Source organism: Talpa occidentalis, unplaced genomic scaffold, assembly GCF_014898055.3.
Source record: "Talpa occidentalis isolate TD23 unplaced genomic scaffold, MPIMG_talOcc4v2.1 talOcc4.18, whole genome shotgun sequence".
Taxonomy (NCBI): Eukaryota; Metazoa; Chordata; class Mammalia; order Eulipotyphla; family Talpidae; genus Talpa; species Talpa occidentalis.
The window spans coordinates 12,421,069-12,436,702 of record NW_023601851.1 but is presented as its reverse complement, the minus strand read 5'-3'; the positions used below and the strand labels follow the sequence as shown (position 1 = coordinate 12,436,702).

The 15,634-nt window shown below is 58.5% G+C and overlaps 1 pseudogene; it reads right to left on the bottom strand.

Annotated features, from left to right (window-relative positions):
• Window positions 1–5,186: 5,186 nt before the first annotated feature.
• On the bottom strand, window positions 5,187–15,174 carry LOC119250875 (golgin subfamily A member 2-like; annotated as a pseudogene).
• Between the last annotated feature and the right edge of the window lie 460 nt (window positions 15,175–15,634).

Here is a 15,634-nt window from a genome sequence, read left to right as displayed (position 1 = left end):
TCTCAATATGTGTCTTAACACATATTGGTAAAATAATGATCTCTTAAAATCAGTACACATAGCCAAAATTTTAAATGAGAATCAAGAGATCTCTGTGTATGTCTTTGTCTTTTACCTCTGGAGAGTTCATTATACATGGTGCCTATATAAATTCTAATAGAAACAAATTTTGAGATCACGATCCAGGATTTTTGGTAAACAACAGCTAGTTCAAATCTAATTTTATAATTCAAAGCCTGCATGTCCTAGAGTTACCATGTTGTGTATCGATACTTGATTTATGTTTAAACGTCTTTATTTTAAAAAGAAGTTCATAGTATTCGAAAAAGTAGTGATTCATCTGGTCTGTGTTAACAAAGACAAATTTGTTTTTTAATGTTTATATTAAAACTTCTCTTGCTAAAGTTCCTTTCCCGGAAAACATATCCACTTATCTTATAACATTTTTTTTTTCTTTAGCAAATACCCTAACTTCTTTCATTCTCTAGCTAAAGAATTCAAGAGAATATCTAAAGTCACATGGACGAACTCCTTAGTCATACTGAGTCTCTCACAAGTATACAAGAAATGTATATGATATTAACTCTGTTTTTTTTTTTTTTTGGGTCTATCCAGTGATTGCCTAAGGAAGAGACTTGGTTTCTGGCATTGTTACATTTGGCAACTCTGTGATTAATTTAGCATAGCAGTCCTAAGAAAAGCTGAAAGATATCTTTGGTATCTCTTAGCTTTATTATTTTATCATTATTTAAAAAATGGCAAAATTCCTTATAAAACTGAGGATTTACTGAGTTTAACAATGAAAGTTTGTTAAATAATTAAGTCACTTAGTATAAAATCATTGAGCTTTCAGGTAACCTTTTATTTCTTATCAGGTAGGAAGCTAGTTTTCAATCTCTGAGAAAGGCTGTGCTTATGTCTAATTTATCTATTCTAAACAGATGATAGTGTAACAGCCATTACATGTTCTACTAAACATGAAAGACACAATAATGCTTAATAGATGTAAAGTGAGATGAGTGTTTGCAAAGAAATGCATGTATTAACAATAGATATTTTAAAGGTAAAGTAAAAGGTAAAGTAAAAAGTTTTAAAGCAAGTGTTAAAGGTCTGAGAGAGGGAGAAAAAGAAATGTTAAGAAAGGAAAAGTGTTAACCAATAAGAAAGCAAAAGAAATGGTCAAAGGTCTGAAAGACAAATTTTAGAAAAAGAAATTTTGTGTGGTCAAGTGACTTATGGGCAAAGATTTTAATTGACTTAAATATCAGTGGTGTACCTATGTAACACCAAACTTTAGTCTTTTTTTATATAAAAATCAAGGTATTGGGCCTCCCTGGTGGTGCAAGGAGTTAAGCACAGCGCTGTAAATCTGTCAGCAGCCTCTGCAACACGACTTCAATTCCCCAGCCCACCAGGGAGTTACCCACATGGCGCAGCAGACCTCTCCTGTCTCCCCGCTGCTCCCCTCTGCAGTGGATTTCAGTTCAGTCTACTGGGTTTTTCTTCCCTATGTTGTTGCCATATCTCCTGATTGTGGGGAGGGGTCATCTGTACTTTGATATTGAATTTGCTCTTTGAGCTGCTGTCCAGGGCACCCCAGGACTGACTTCTAATAGGAAGGCTTGAACAGATCATCCCTAAAGTGGTACACAAGGCATGTGGCTCTTTTGTAAATGCTCTAACTAACTTAGCGTTTTCCAAAGTCTTAGGCTTGTAGGGTGACGAATGGATCCATGCCCGGTGTGGCTGTGCCCACCAGGGCAGGGCCAAGGCAGCCCCTGTGCCCCAGGGGAAGCACCGTGGCCCACCTGCAGGAGCCTGTGGCTCCTTAGGGTCACCTCCCCTTTGCAGCCAGGGGACCTCAGCACCTGCTGACCCAGGCAAGTCGGCTTCTCTGAGTTCTGCCCCAGCTGGGCAGTAACACATGCCCCACGGACCTGCCTGCCCCTGTACCCCCACATTGGCACTTGCTCTTCCGCCTTTCCCCAGCCGGAAGGACCCGGCCTCACCTACGAGACCTGTGGGTCCCGGGCCAGCGGAGGCTCCCCTCTCAGACTGAGGAGACTGTGGCCACTGGCATCCGGCTTCCTGCCCTCCCTGCTTCCCCAGGGTCCCTCCGGAGCACTCCCGGGCTTTCTGCCCATCCCAGGTGGCCCCCAGGCTCCCTCCTGCCATCCTGCCTCCTGCCATCCTCTCCGCTCTGCCCTCCTGGTGCAAACCGTGTTCTCCCGCCTGCCTTTACCTGTCCGAGATGGGGGTGTGGAGTGGGGCCGGTGGCCCCTACTCCTGAGGCCGAGGGTGGCCCTGGACCGGCGGCTGGAAAGACAGGGGAGCAGGGGAGGGAAGGGGGTGGGGTGGGGGGTGGGGGTGGGGCCAGCACATGTCTGGAGCGTGGGGCACCGTCTGGTGTGTGTGTGGGGCGCAAGCTGCAGGGAGAGGCTCAGCTCCTGCTCCTCCATCGCCCCCTTTTCCCCTGTCTCCTATCATCCAGAACCCCTGCCCCCACCGCGCCTCTTCCTCCCCACCCCCTCCTGCCCCGCAGCCCAGGCTGCCAGGCCTTTCAGCTCTGCCCCAGCCCTTCGCCCATCCTCTCTGTCCCTCTCCAGCTGCCAGCCCGGCGGCGGGCGAGTCACCCGTCCTGAGCCCCAAGTCCCCCTCAACCTCTAACTAGACCCCCCTCTGGCGCGCACCTCCCTTCCCGAGCCTGCGGGGGGCTGTTCCGTGATGGGGCTCCCCAGCCCCCACTTCGCCTGCGGCTTTAGTCTGTTGTGGTGACACAGCCCAGCGGGCCTCGGTGACCCTGGTGTCCCCTGTGGGATCGCGCCTGCCCTGCCCTGTAGACATCTGTAAATCCATACTTGTGCATGCAACGCACACGCACACACACACATGCACACGCACACACACGCATCTCTGGTGCTGGGAAACCAGAGCTGTCCCGCAGGAGCCCCTGGCCCAGCTGCAGAGAAATGCTGCGCCCCGCCCGCCCCCACCAACCCCTGCGCCCCGGCAGCCCCCGCCCTCCCGCCTCACACAGTCGCCCTCGGCACTCCCTGCCCTGCCCCAAAGGGCGCTGTGCCCTCAGCTGTGCGGTTTCGGTTCCACGTCCTATGGGCTCTCGCTGCAAGCAAAGCCCGTTTCTGACCAGCGGGAGCGAAGGGCTGCAGGCGGCTGTGCCCCGGGAGTTCAGGGGGAAGGGAGGGTTTAAGCACGGGATGGGGCCGCAGGGGTGCTGGGGAGGACCCCGTCTTTCCAGGCTGCCCTGGAAAGCACCTGGACGTTCCCTGGTCGTCTTCTGAGCCCTGCTGTGGCCACCGGGGATAGGTGCCAGCCTGGAGGCCGTGCGGGCTGGCTGGGCGCCCCAGAAGAGCAGGGGGAGAGCAGAGATGCCCAGGCTGGAAGCCAATACCTGGGGTGCTGGCACCCTGCTTTCCTTCCACAGGACTTGACCAGGTTTCCCAGCCTTGTCATCTGAGCAGGTCCCTGGCCCTCCTGGGCGGCGCGCAGCCCACAGGCCTGGCAGGCTGGAGAGCTGAGCGGGGCTGGACACGCAGACGCCGCGCGGGGTACACCTCGCCACCCAAAGCCTGCCCTCTGCCCACGGGACCCACCCCTGCGCGGCGCCCCAGCCCAGGTCCCAGGGCCGCCGCTGAGACAGATGAGTCTAAGTCACGTGGTGAATTCGGTTTATTGAGAAATAAAAGTGGAACAGCCAGGAACACACCCTGTCCTGGACTCCTCCATCTGGCGCAGGCGAGCGACAAATAAGTTTCCTCCATGCCAAATAATTCATAGAAGCCTCCTCTCCCGGGGTGTCCCAGGACAGCGTGCACGCATCAGGGCACCACTGCGCCCTCCGCCCGGCCTCCACCAGTCACCATGGCCCGACCTCTGAGCCTAGCCCAGTTGTCCACACGGCTAGTGGAGTACGTGTGTACCTCCAAATTGCCCAAATAAGCCACACATCCCCTCTATAGGGACTTTTTGTAAAAGCAGCACCAAAGGCCACCCCTCTGCAGATACGGGGTGGCCTCCAAGATATGTAGGCACAGAGGCTCACGGGACTTTTTAAAGAATGCAAGTGGAGGCCACCCCTTTGTGGATTGGGGTGGCCTCATGCCCACGGGTCTCTTGTGAGGGGGGATGAGGGAGGCAACCCCTTTGCGGATTGGGGTGGCCTCATGCCCGTGGGACTTTTGTGACGGGGGATGGTGGAGGCCACCCCTTTGCGGTCTGGGGTGGCCTCATGCCCGCAGGACTTTTGTGAGGGGGGGCAGGGGAGGCCACCCATTTGCAGATTGGGGTTGCCTCAGGCCTGCGGGACTTTTGTGAGGGGGGATGGGGGAGGCCACCCCTTTGCAGATTGGGGTGGCCTCATGCCCACAGGACTTTTGTGAGGGGAGACAGGGGGAGGCCACCCCTTTGTGGATTGGGGTGGCCTCATGCCCACGGGTCTTTTGTGAGAGGGTGATGGGGGAGGCCACCCCTTTGTTGATTGGGGTGGCCTCAGGCCCGTGGGACTTTTGTGAGGGGGGGACGGGGGAGGCCAACCCTTTTCAGAATGGGGTGGCCTCAGGCCCGTGGGACTTTTGTGGCAGGGGGATGGGGGAGGCCACCCCTTTGCGGATTGGGTGGCCTCATGCACGTGGGACTTTTGTGAGGGGAGATGGGGGAGGCCACCCCTTTGCAGATTGGGGTGGCCTCATGCCCGTGGGACTTTTGTGATGGGGGGATGGGGGAGGCCACCCCTTTGCAGATTGGGGTGGCCTCATGCCCACGGGTCTTTTGTGAGGGGGGGACAGGGAGGCCATGCCCTTGCAGTGAGTGGGGACAGGGGATGCCACCCCTTTGCATATTGGGGTGGCCTCATGCCCGTGGGTCCATTGTGAAGGGGTACAGGGGAGGTCACCCCTTTGTGGCTCTCTCTGGCTAGTCTAGACATGTGTGCAGGGCCTTCGAAGTGCTGTCCTGCACCACATGGTCGGGGAGGCACCTTTCCCTAAGATGGTCGGGTCTGCTCCTGTTTCCCCCATTGGATGGGGGAGTTATTATCCCCCTTTTGATAGCCTAGGGATAGGAGGACAACCAGGACGGGGAGCCAAAGGACAGGGTGTGAAATTCCGGGGAACGGGGATGGGTTGGTGAGGGCCAGGTGGGGGCAGAGCCCCCGGCCCCATGCTGGTGGCCTACACCACCATTATTTTCACCACCTCGATGTTGTCAGCCCAGTAGAAGAATGAGAAGAACAGGATGTTTCTGGTGGCGACGCATTCCCGGGGGCTCTGTATCTCCAGGGGAGTCTGGCCCAGCTGGGCCTCTCCCTGGGTCGGCCTCACGGCAGCGGCGAGACGCACCTCACTCGGTTCTTTGGAGTGACAGAGACAGGGCGCTGAGTGCCAGGCGGAGGGTGATCTTCCTGCCTGGCCTGCCCGTGGGGGGCTTTCCTCACCTTGGCCCTTGGCAGCACCAGGCTCCTTGGGGGCTGGAGGTGCACCAGTGGGCTCAGCAGCAGGGTTCTGGTTGGCTGCTTGGAACTTGGCCCACCATTCGCTGCGCTAGGCTGCCACCCCGAAAAGCAGCTTTTGCATATTCGACAGCTTCACCTGGAAGGAGAGACTCTTGGAAGCCCGCCCCATCCCCAGCCGCACCACCCAGGAGCCAGAGCTCCGACTACCTTCATCTCCTCTTTGTCCTGGGCCAGCTGGCTGATGTGCTGCTCCTTCTCGCGGAGCTCTGCCCTCATCAGTGCTCTCTGGTGCCCGTAGAGCATGATGTATTCTCCTAGGGGGAGGGTGCGTGGGCAGCTCAGCTGCTGGGGTCTCGCCAGCCTCAGCCCTGGCCCCAGGGTGCCAGCCTCCCCGCTCACCGATGGTATCTTTCTCTCCAGACAGCTGGATGCATCAATGCTCCAGCTCCTCCACCCGCTCCTTTAAGGCTGCTTTCTCCTGCAGGAGCCCCTGTGGCCAGAAAGCGGGCTCAGGGCACTGGCCCACCCAGCACCCGGCCCGCCCAGCCCTCTGGAGAACCACACTCACCTGCAGTTTGTCCATGGCTCCCTGAAGGGCCTGGTGGGTCTCCCCAGGCACATGTTCCCCCACGGTCCTGGGGGCTGGGGCCTCCATCTTCTTGGGCTCCTGGTCTGATGGGGCCGCCTGCTGAGCCAGGCACCGGCAGAGCTGCTTTTGCCCCTTTAGCTGCCTGAACAGCCATGCCCGCTCTTCCTCAACACCGGCCAAGGCCGCGTTAAAAAATGCCACCTGTGGGCCAGAGGTGCAGGGTGCCCCTGTGGGCCAGGCAGGGGCCTGGGAGGCACACCTCTCGGGGCCTCATGGGCACACCTGAGAGCCGAGGCTGGTGTTGGTGGTGCCCGCTGGTCCCCAGCAGAGGTGGGGGGAAAGTGTAACCAAAGGGAGGGAAACCAGGAAGAAGGTGTGTGGGAAGGAGGGAGAAGATGGGGTAGGGAAGGGGCCTGCGGGTCGACTCACCACGGCCTCGCGGCTGTCCAGGTCGTCCGGGATGCTGAGCTTCAGCAGGGGACCCTTGTCCGCCTCTTTCTCCTCCTCACCATTCAGTCCATTTACTGTTGGGGGGCAGCCAGAGGGGCTCAGAGAACCCCTGGGTTCTGAAGCAGCCCTGAAAGCCAGCATGTTCTGCCTCCCGCCCTGCAACCCTGCGCCAGCAAGTCCTCAAAGGAGAAGGATCCAAGTTGTCTGAGGGGTGGCTTCCCTCTCTTGCAAAGCCGCCTTCTGCTGAAGTCCCACTCACTTGCTCCAGTCTGAGCCATGAGCTTCAGCTGGGCCTTCAGCTGCTCGTTCTGCTTGCTGGCAGGCTCCAGGCGGCCCTAAGGGGTCAGGAAAGTAGGAGGAGGGATGCCACTTACAGGGCTTCCTGCTCGGGCACCCCCCTGGGGGTCTGGCACTCTAACTTCCCCACCTGTGTTTCCTGCAGCTCTTGGCGGGCCAAATCCACCTCCATCTTGTTCTGCTTTTGTTCGTGCTGCATCTGGTGGACAAGCTGGGTGTTAAGCAGCACCTGCTTCTGCAGGACATCCCTCTCGTTGGCCAGCTGATGGTAGGCGGCCACATGCTGCTGGTAGGCAGTCATGTACTGCTTAAGATGACCGAGGTACTGGTCCCACTGCTGCTGTAGCTCCTGAGCCTCTTGATGTTTCTCCTCCACCTGCAGGGGAGACGCGGGGAGGGGAGGGTGAGGGCAGGCGGTGGTCAGTCTCCAAATTGTCACCAGAACCCAGCTACCTCAGCTAGACACTACCACAGGGGGACCAGTAGTGACCATCACTACTGGCCAGTGCTGCCCAGCACTCTTGGTGATGGGGGACTGGAACTCTGCTGGTACTTCTGGTGGACACTACCTGGGTGAGCCAGACACCACTTGTGGCCACAGTAAGCTGTTGCCTATTTGTAAAATGACCCCCAAGTTGGTTGTTCCCAGAGGCTGAAATCTCTTGCAATTGTGCACATGGCTGAGATGCACAGTGATGAGTCCCCTACCAGGCACTATCCTTCCCTCGGCTCTAGCCTATAGGCCCCTGTCGATGGGGACTTTGTTGCTACGGCCCTTGGTTTTGGCGCTGGGGCTTTTTGGTGGTTCTGTTGTCTTCGAGCCATGGCAGGTGGGTGGCCACTGTGGCCTGTCCTGGCATCCCATCCTCATGCCCTGTGACTCCCCTTTTCAGTTGGGATCCCAGCCGGTGTCAGAGACACCAAGCGTTAAAAGCCCTTGGTGAGTTGCTGGACAACACCGACAAGCAGCTCTTTCAGACACGAGGCCAGAGCCTTGGGCGCCCCCTGCAGGTGATATGAGACACAGGACTGGAGGCCCAGTCTCTGCCAGAGGTCTTCATCCTCTCTTCCTCCCGCACAGGCTGGCTACTGGATGCTGCTTTTCTTCTTTCAGCTTCTGGTCCTTCTTTCTTCAGAGGCCAGGAACAGAGTCTTCCCCTTCTTTCATTGGAGGTGGGAACAGAGCCCCTGAGCTCCCTCTGACCCTGGCTTCTATCACTCTTCAGGGTGCCCTGACATCAGTTTGATTGGAACATTTTTCCTTTTTTGTGCAGAAGAACCAGGGTGCTGACCAGAGGTGGAGAGTGAGCAGAACAGGCCGACTAACTGAAATCCACTGCTGAGGGGAGCAGCCAGCAAGGCAGGAGGGGTCTGCTGCGCCCCATGGGGGCTCCCGACCAGGGATCAAACTCAGGCAGTAGTGGTGATGGTGCTGAGATTTAACCACCAGGGAGGCCCTGGACCATTTTTCATCCTGTGGCTGACTGGACCATCTGGCACCCATCAGCTAATAGCCCGCACCTTTTTAGTCCTTTCCATCACCCAGGAAGCATGCAGAAAAGGCCAGTTCTGAGGAGCAACTGCCACAACGGCCTTGTGGTGGAGCGGCAGAGTGAGAGACCATCACTGCTGCTGGCTCCCACCACTGAGGCTCCTCCCAGATCTGCACGCACAGATGCGGGGGACAGGCTGGGCCCCTCTTCCTGAGGCAGGCACTGTGGGACTTTGCCGCCTGCCCAGGCCCCTTCCTTAACTCTCCTCAGAACTGCCTGCGAGTGCCCTCTGAAGGGAAGGATGCTGATGCTGAGGCATAGCACTGTTCAGTCAAGAGCGAGCCTGGAGCCAAGGCTGGAATCCAGGATGTCTCCATGTCTCCTCATCTCTCTACTAGTGGCTCGTGCCTCCAGGAGGGAGGTGACCGACAGTCCCGGGTACACGCTCCATGGCAGAGCCTAGGGCACAGGTGGCCATGGACCCGGCAGGACACAAGGTCACTGGTGCCCCCCGCTCTGAGTTGGGGCTCCCTCTGTCCTGGCCTAAAGGCCTCCCTCCCGGAGGCCCCGAGACCTTCCCAGCTGGCGCAGGGCTCACCGTCTCCTGCAGCTCTGCCAGCTTCTCCTGCAGCTGGCCGAGTTTCTTGGCCAGGGTGCGACCCACAGGGTGCAGCGGACCTCTCCTGTCTCCTTGCTGCTCCCCTCAGCAATGGGTTTTCACTGCCTGCTCTGCTCCCTGCTGTCTCTGGGGAGTCCTTTCACCCTGCCTACCCCCCAGTTATATGCAAAAGTAAAAATTTTCAAAAAGTGAGGGGGTGATGTATGGAGCCCAGTGTCTTCTGTGCAATGTCCCCCGAAAGGGTTTCAGCTTGATCACAGTCAACCCTAGAAACCCAGCCCCACCTGGATGGAGCACAGATTTCCTGGGGTTCTGCTCCAGCCCCTCACCTGCTTCTACAGCAGCTCAGACATCTCCTTGCTTCTTCTCCAGGTCCTCCGGTCTCGCCTGCATGGTGTCCTACTCCTCCAACAAGAGCTGGAGCCGCTCCTCCAGCTCGGAGTGGCACTGCTGCAGGTCCTCATTGGCTTTGCTAGGGCCACGCAAAGGGGAGAGGCATAACCAGAGCCAGAAAGTGTCCCCCTGGAGATCTACCCTGCCCTCGCCACAGACCCCAGTGCAGTGGCAGGACCCAGGGCCCCAGGGCTCAGCATCGCCAGAGGTTGGCCAGGGAGAGGTCGCGAGCTGTCTGCCCTCCTCACCCCATGCACTTGCATCCCTCCCACTGCCCAGCACAGGGCTGGGCCCAAAGCCTGCCCCCCAGCACCCCACCCGCCCCCAGGCCTACTTGTTCTCAGATAACTCCAGCTTGAGAGCATCTCTCTCTTGGATTAGCTCCTTGTTGTGCTGCAGACATGAGAGGCAAAGGCGAGGTCAGGATTTGTGGGCAGGGATGCAGCCTGCAGACTCGTTACTAGACAGGGACCAGCACAGAGCAGCCCTCCTCGCCCGGAGTCACACTTCACCTTTTTCCAAAGCATTTCCGAGCCCCTTTCTCATCTGCCTTCACTAGGAGCTCGGGAGCAAAGGACGAGGCCCACAGCGGCCACCTCCCTCAGGCCACAGCTGACCACAGCCTTCGAACAGCTGGCTGTGCTACCTTCTGGGCGGAGAGAGCTCCATCCCACATCAGGGACCTTGAGGCTCGCCCCCGCCTTGATGGGGGGGTGCCCCACCAGGGGCTGGGCAGGCGGCAGTGCTCACCTGGTCAGTCTGTCTGCGACGGGTGGAGACGGCAGAGAGCGTGCACTCCAGCTCTCCAACACGCAGACGCGCAGACTGGAGGCGACCAGCCAGTTCCTCCGACTCGCCTGCCATGAGACAGGTCAGAGCACAGCCCTGAGGAGGAGCACCCACACCCCGTGGGCCTGCTGCACGCCTGGTGCATGGATGAAGGGCGCCTGGAGCCCCCCCTGCTTTCTGCCTGGCTGCCTGCTGAGTGTGGGCCAGCGTAGCCCTCAGTTCCGTCTTCTCAGACACCAGAACCCCGATGGTCTGGATGTGACTCTTCGGGAAACAAAGCAAATGAGTTGGGATGAGGCAGAAAAGAGGCATTTCCTCAGGGACGGGGAACCCGGGCTGCCCCTCACCTGTAACTGCTCCCAGAGCGCACCTTACTCCCTCACCCGCTTCTGCTTGTGGTCTTTCTTCTCCTGCAAAAGGAATCAGGGTCTCCAGGAGACAGAGGCAAGGCACAGCCCCGCGGGCCACCAGCGGCCCAGGCGGGCCCACCGGCGAGCCCAGACCATGGGGGTGGGAGGAAGGGGCAGGAGAGAAGCCAGGGGCCCTGCGTGTCTCCAGGCTGGAAGCAGGCAAGCCCAGACACCCCACATCAGCCTCTCCAGACCCCCACATCAGGGAATGAACAAGGACATGTTACTTTTTCCAGATGATCCAAAGTTTCCTGGTTCTGTTGTTTCTGTGGGGAAAAGTCAAAGGAAGGGAACTGAGTGTCCCCCTTTTCCGTCTTCTCAGACCAGAGAGGTGACATGTGCAGGGCCAGCGATGGGTTTGAAGTTCTCATACACGAGCTGCCAGACCCTCCTCACGCTCCCCAGGAGACAGACCTTGGGTCTTGGGGGGTGCTGCTCTCAGCGACAGAGGGGAGAGTCTGCACCTGGCTCCCCTGGAGGACAACACCCTGAGCCCCAGGCAGAGTCTGAGAAGGGAAGACGACCCTTCTGCCGGCAGGTGACCTGGCAGGGTCTGTCCGTTCACCCGACAGAGACTGAGGCAACACAAACTGCAGGCTGGTTGTGTGCACAGGAAGAGGGGGAGGAAGGAAAAGGACCTGGGATTATTTGAGCTACTGGAGACCTTGACACCTTCTACGTCTGCCTCCTGGAGGAACTAAAGCCAGGGCGAAGAAGTATCTTGTACAAGGTGAAAGCGGAGGAAGTGAGGGGCTGAGTCAGGGCCGGACCACACCATCCAAACCAGTGCTTCCCCCATGGAGAGTGAGCACAAGCAGGGGTGTCTGGGGAGCAGAGAAGGGGCTAAGAGGGCAGCCAGAAGAGAGCCATGTTGCCAGCTCTGTACTCTGGGCCCCCTCCAGCTAAGCCCTGGATCCTCCAACACCCCGTTCTCCCCTGGCACCAGGACCCCCGGACACTCTCTTCAGGGCCCCAAGAGGAAATCGGAGTCCTGGATTGCAGCTGGGAATCCGGGGCCCCAGCGGGCTCTTCCCAGTTCTTCTATCTTGCTAGTGAGCTGTTATTTGTTAGATTGCTGGAGTCCGGGGCTAGTGCCAGTTCTTGATGCTGGCTCTGAGGCACATGCAGAGAGGAGGAGGGGTTGGAGGAGCGGGGGACAGGGAGAGAGAGCGGTCCGCAGGGTTGGGAGGGGCATCTGGGCAGTCTCACCTGGCAGCAGGGCACCCAGCCCCCACTCTGGGAGAAGGGGGGGACTGCCTGCAGGGTCCCTTACCTCCAGATCCTTTGTGTTAACAACAGACGCCTGGTCCTCCCCGTTGACACAGGAGGGAGGCTCGGAGTGAGGCGGAGCACCCATGGAGCGCCTCTCTGTCCCCCTCAAGGCCTAAGCCCCCAGATTCCCCATCCACTGGCAAAATTTCCTTTTCCTGCCTCCCTTCTGCTCAAAATTCCTTTGTGCCAACTTCTCCTGGTTTTGAGCTCCCCCTTGACCCCTCACCCCATGCTTCTGCGGCAGGATGGAACCGCAGACTCGCGGGCCGACCCTTCATCTGACTGCTCCAAAGGAGCAGCGGCCAGCCAGACATCCCCTGGCGGTGAGGGCTGGCCCCAGGACGCCGCCCCCCTTGGGAACCTCTCCCTCAGTGTCTTCCTATCAAACCTTCCCCACAACCCCTCTGGGCCCCGTCCCCAGGGCACCTCTGCTGGAAGTCCATTCAGCTGACATGAGAGCTGCCACAGGCGTTCGGTGGAAGAGACAGCCCTGGAGACAGACAGAGGATTCTGGGCCACAGGAAGCTCAGTGGGGTGGGGGTCACAAGCATGAGGTGCCCCAACACCCTCTACAAGGGGTTGCTGCCTCACGGGAGACACTCACATGCTCTCACCCAAGGAACCAGAGCCATGTTCTGCATCACAGTTCTGTGTGGGAAGAAATGCAGGAGGCGGCCATTCAGTTTGGGGAGAGCCCACCAGGCTGGGGTGGGCCCAGCGCTTTCTGACCACCTTTGGCTCCCCAAGCTCTCGGTCTCCCCACCCCATCCTCAGGAATGGCCCTCGGCTCTAGGAAGTGAGTGACACGGAGGACATGGGAGAGAACAGGGGAGGCGCAGTCCTTCTGGAAGGGTGGGCGAGCCAGTGGGGTGCAGGCAGGGATAAGGGGCACAGACCTGAGTGGACGCCGTGCTGTTCGCATCAGGTAGGGCAGCGTCGGGAGGACAGACACCAGGGGACACGGTGTTGTGGTCACCAGCCAGTGTCTCCGGAGGAGGGGCGCGGCTGCAGGGCGCCTGGCACAGGGCAGAGTGGGGCGGGGGTTAGGGAAACCATGCAGGAAAGGGGCTGCCTCACTGCCAGGGTGCAGGGGTGTGGGCAGGGAGCACGGGGATGCTGTGGCCAGAGGACGGTCCTACGCTGGGAGCCACCGTGGCGCGTGGCCGAGGGAGTCCAGGCCTCGGGGCGCTCTGCGGCCTTCCAGACGACAGCCCCAGCCTGGGTGGGCATGGCACAGGTCGTCACTGCAGGAGAAAGGTGTGCCAAGCCCGGGAGAAGCGAGGCACTTTTCTGGAAAACCCACCTGGCCCGCACCCTGGGCCCTGCAGGGCAGAGTGGCAGTATGAGAGGCAGACGGCAAGGCCGCCAGGTGCTTCTCTCCCCTCTTGCGCCCCTTCTTCCTGTCCTCCTCCCCCAGCCAGAAAGCCCCGGGGATGGACTCAGGGATCAGCGGTGCAGGAAGCACACCAGGGGCGGGGGCCAAGGGCAGTGGCTGGAACCTGGTGTCGCCATGCCAACCTCCACACTGGACCCTAAGAGGCCAGAGCAAGGCAGCCGGTGGGCAGGGGCTGTGGATAGGCAGGCACACCTGGCCGGGGCTTGGCAGGCTCTGGTGCCTCCTGTGTCCTGGGTTCCCTGGATCTTTACAGTTAAGACACAAGAGCACGCAGGAGGGGGAAAAAGGCCCAATCCTTAGAACTTACACGTTCATGACTGGTCTGTGAGTGACCAAGTACATCCTTGGAGCTTGGAACTAAGTTTGGAGTTCAAAAAGACACTCCCCTCAATGGCCCCATTTCATCAGAATTATTTTATTTCTGGTGGGGCGGCCCTCCCTTCTCTGGGGAAGAAGCTACCCCCTGGACTCCATTCTCTCTTGCTGGATTTGGTAAAAGAGAAACCTGGCCGCTTCCTGCACCCCGACCTCTGAGCTCAAGGACACCCACACACCCCAGATGTCACCAGAGAGCAGATGTTGACCCGCTGACCCGTGGCTTCCTGAAAGCCCAGAGCTTTAGAGAAGCAGCCTCCCCTTCCCCAGCTGGACCCACCTGCTCGGCCAGAGGCCCACCAGCCTCTCCAGGCTCAGGCCCCACACTGAACTCAAGCCCCTGGCCCTTGAGAGCTGGCATCCAGCAGGCCGGAAGGAGAGGCAGGAAGAGTGGCCGACAAGCTCCAGTTTGAGGGAAGCAGGGGCGTGGCAGGGGCATTAGGATGGGGCTGCAGCTCTCTCAGGGGGAAGGACTTCCTATTCTCTGAACCCCTCAGATGGCCCCTGAAAACCCAATCACGACCCTCCTTAGAGCAAGGGCTGCAGAGCCTGGGGGGAGAGTCCTGCTGTGCATGTGCTTACTACCCACTTCTGGCCTGGAGCCTGGTGTTGCCGTGCCAACCTCCACAACAGACCCTAAGAGGCCAGAGCAAGGCGCTGGGGTGAGGTGGGCACATCTAGCCAGGGCCTGGCAGGCCCCAGGTGCCTGCCAGGCTCCTGCTGATGCTTAGTTAGACACAAGTAAGCTCACGAGGGGAAAATGTACTTTTTCTCGAGATGTACTATTTCTCTGAAATATACACGGCTGGTTCGTGAGCAACCGCGTTCTGTCATGTCAAGCCTTGTAGGTAAGTCTGGATTTCAAAAAGATAACACTGTCCATGCTCCCTCAAAGGTCCCATTCCATTAGAAATTGTTTTATTCCCCAGAATCCCCCATCTCTGGAAATGCCCTCAACACCGCCCAGAACACTAGTCACGGGCCCGTGTGGCTGGGACAGAAAACATGAGCGGGAAACACTTATGTCACGGAGAGGCTTAAAAACAAGCAGGCATATGGGGGGCTGGATCTTTGTCTCCAGTGGAACAGAGGAGATGGGGGTGAACATTAGGGGAAGGAAGCCTGTGCTCCCCCGTGTGCCTCTCAGTGCCTGCTCTGAGCCCACAGGTGAGTCCCAGGACCGCACAGACCCGATGGACTTGGCGCGAGCGATCCTGAGGACAAGACTCACACCGGGCCCCCAGGCCGGCCCAGCCCTCCCGCCACACTGTCCTGGATGGTGTCAGTCCTTGTCGGTCGTCCTTCTCTCACCGGGTGGCTGTCTGACCCACCCTGCCCCACCCCAGAGTCCTCCCATATACCTCGGAAGCAGCACTTCACCTCGGGACAAGGTCGTCTCTCAGCCCAGGGCACCCTGGGCACCTTACTTACCTTCTTGCCAAGTGCTCTCTGTGCTCCACACCCTCATCCTCTCCCGCACCAGCCCTCTGCCGCGACTCCCACCTGCCCAGTTCTCTGCGGGGATGAATACCACCCGCCTCCACACATCGGTCTCGAAGGTCACCCCTCCAGCCTCCACGCCCTTTACAGCCAACTGCTCCCGCAACTCCACATCCCACTGCATGGCCGAGCAAAGCGCCCGATGCCAAGGCCCCCGGAGGGTGGGTGAGTGTCCAGTTGATTTTTAATAGACTTAATCAATAGGGTTGGAATGTCCCAGTCACTCCTCTCTGGCTAAGCTCAGTCACTCTGCAGTCCTGCTCCCATCTAGTCTCAACCCCTGCACCTGGAACAGAAGCCCCTTTCTCTTAGCCTGAGGGCAAGCCCTGTGCAGGTGGTTAGGACACTCTCCTGCAGGACGGCCCTGGGCGTTCACGCTGGAGGCCAGGAAGGCCCGATCTCACACCCCTGCTCTGGAAGCTGTTCCCGATTGACCTTTCACCCTTCACGGCGCATGGCACCTTCCCGAGAAGACAAATATGCACGCAAGGAAACCAGCCATCAGCCAAGCCGTGAAAGCGCAGACGCCACCACACCAAGGGCTAACGACGGCAACAGAAAGCCAGCTGGAGGCCAAGGACCCC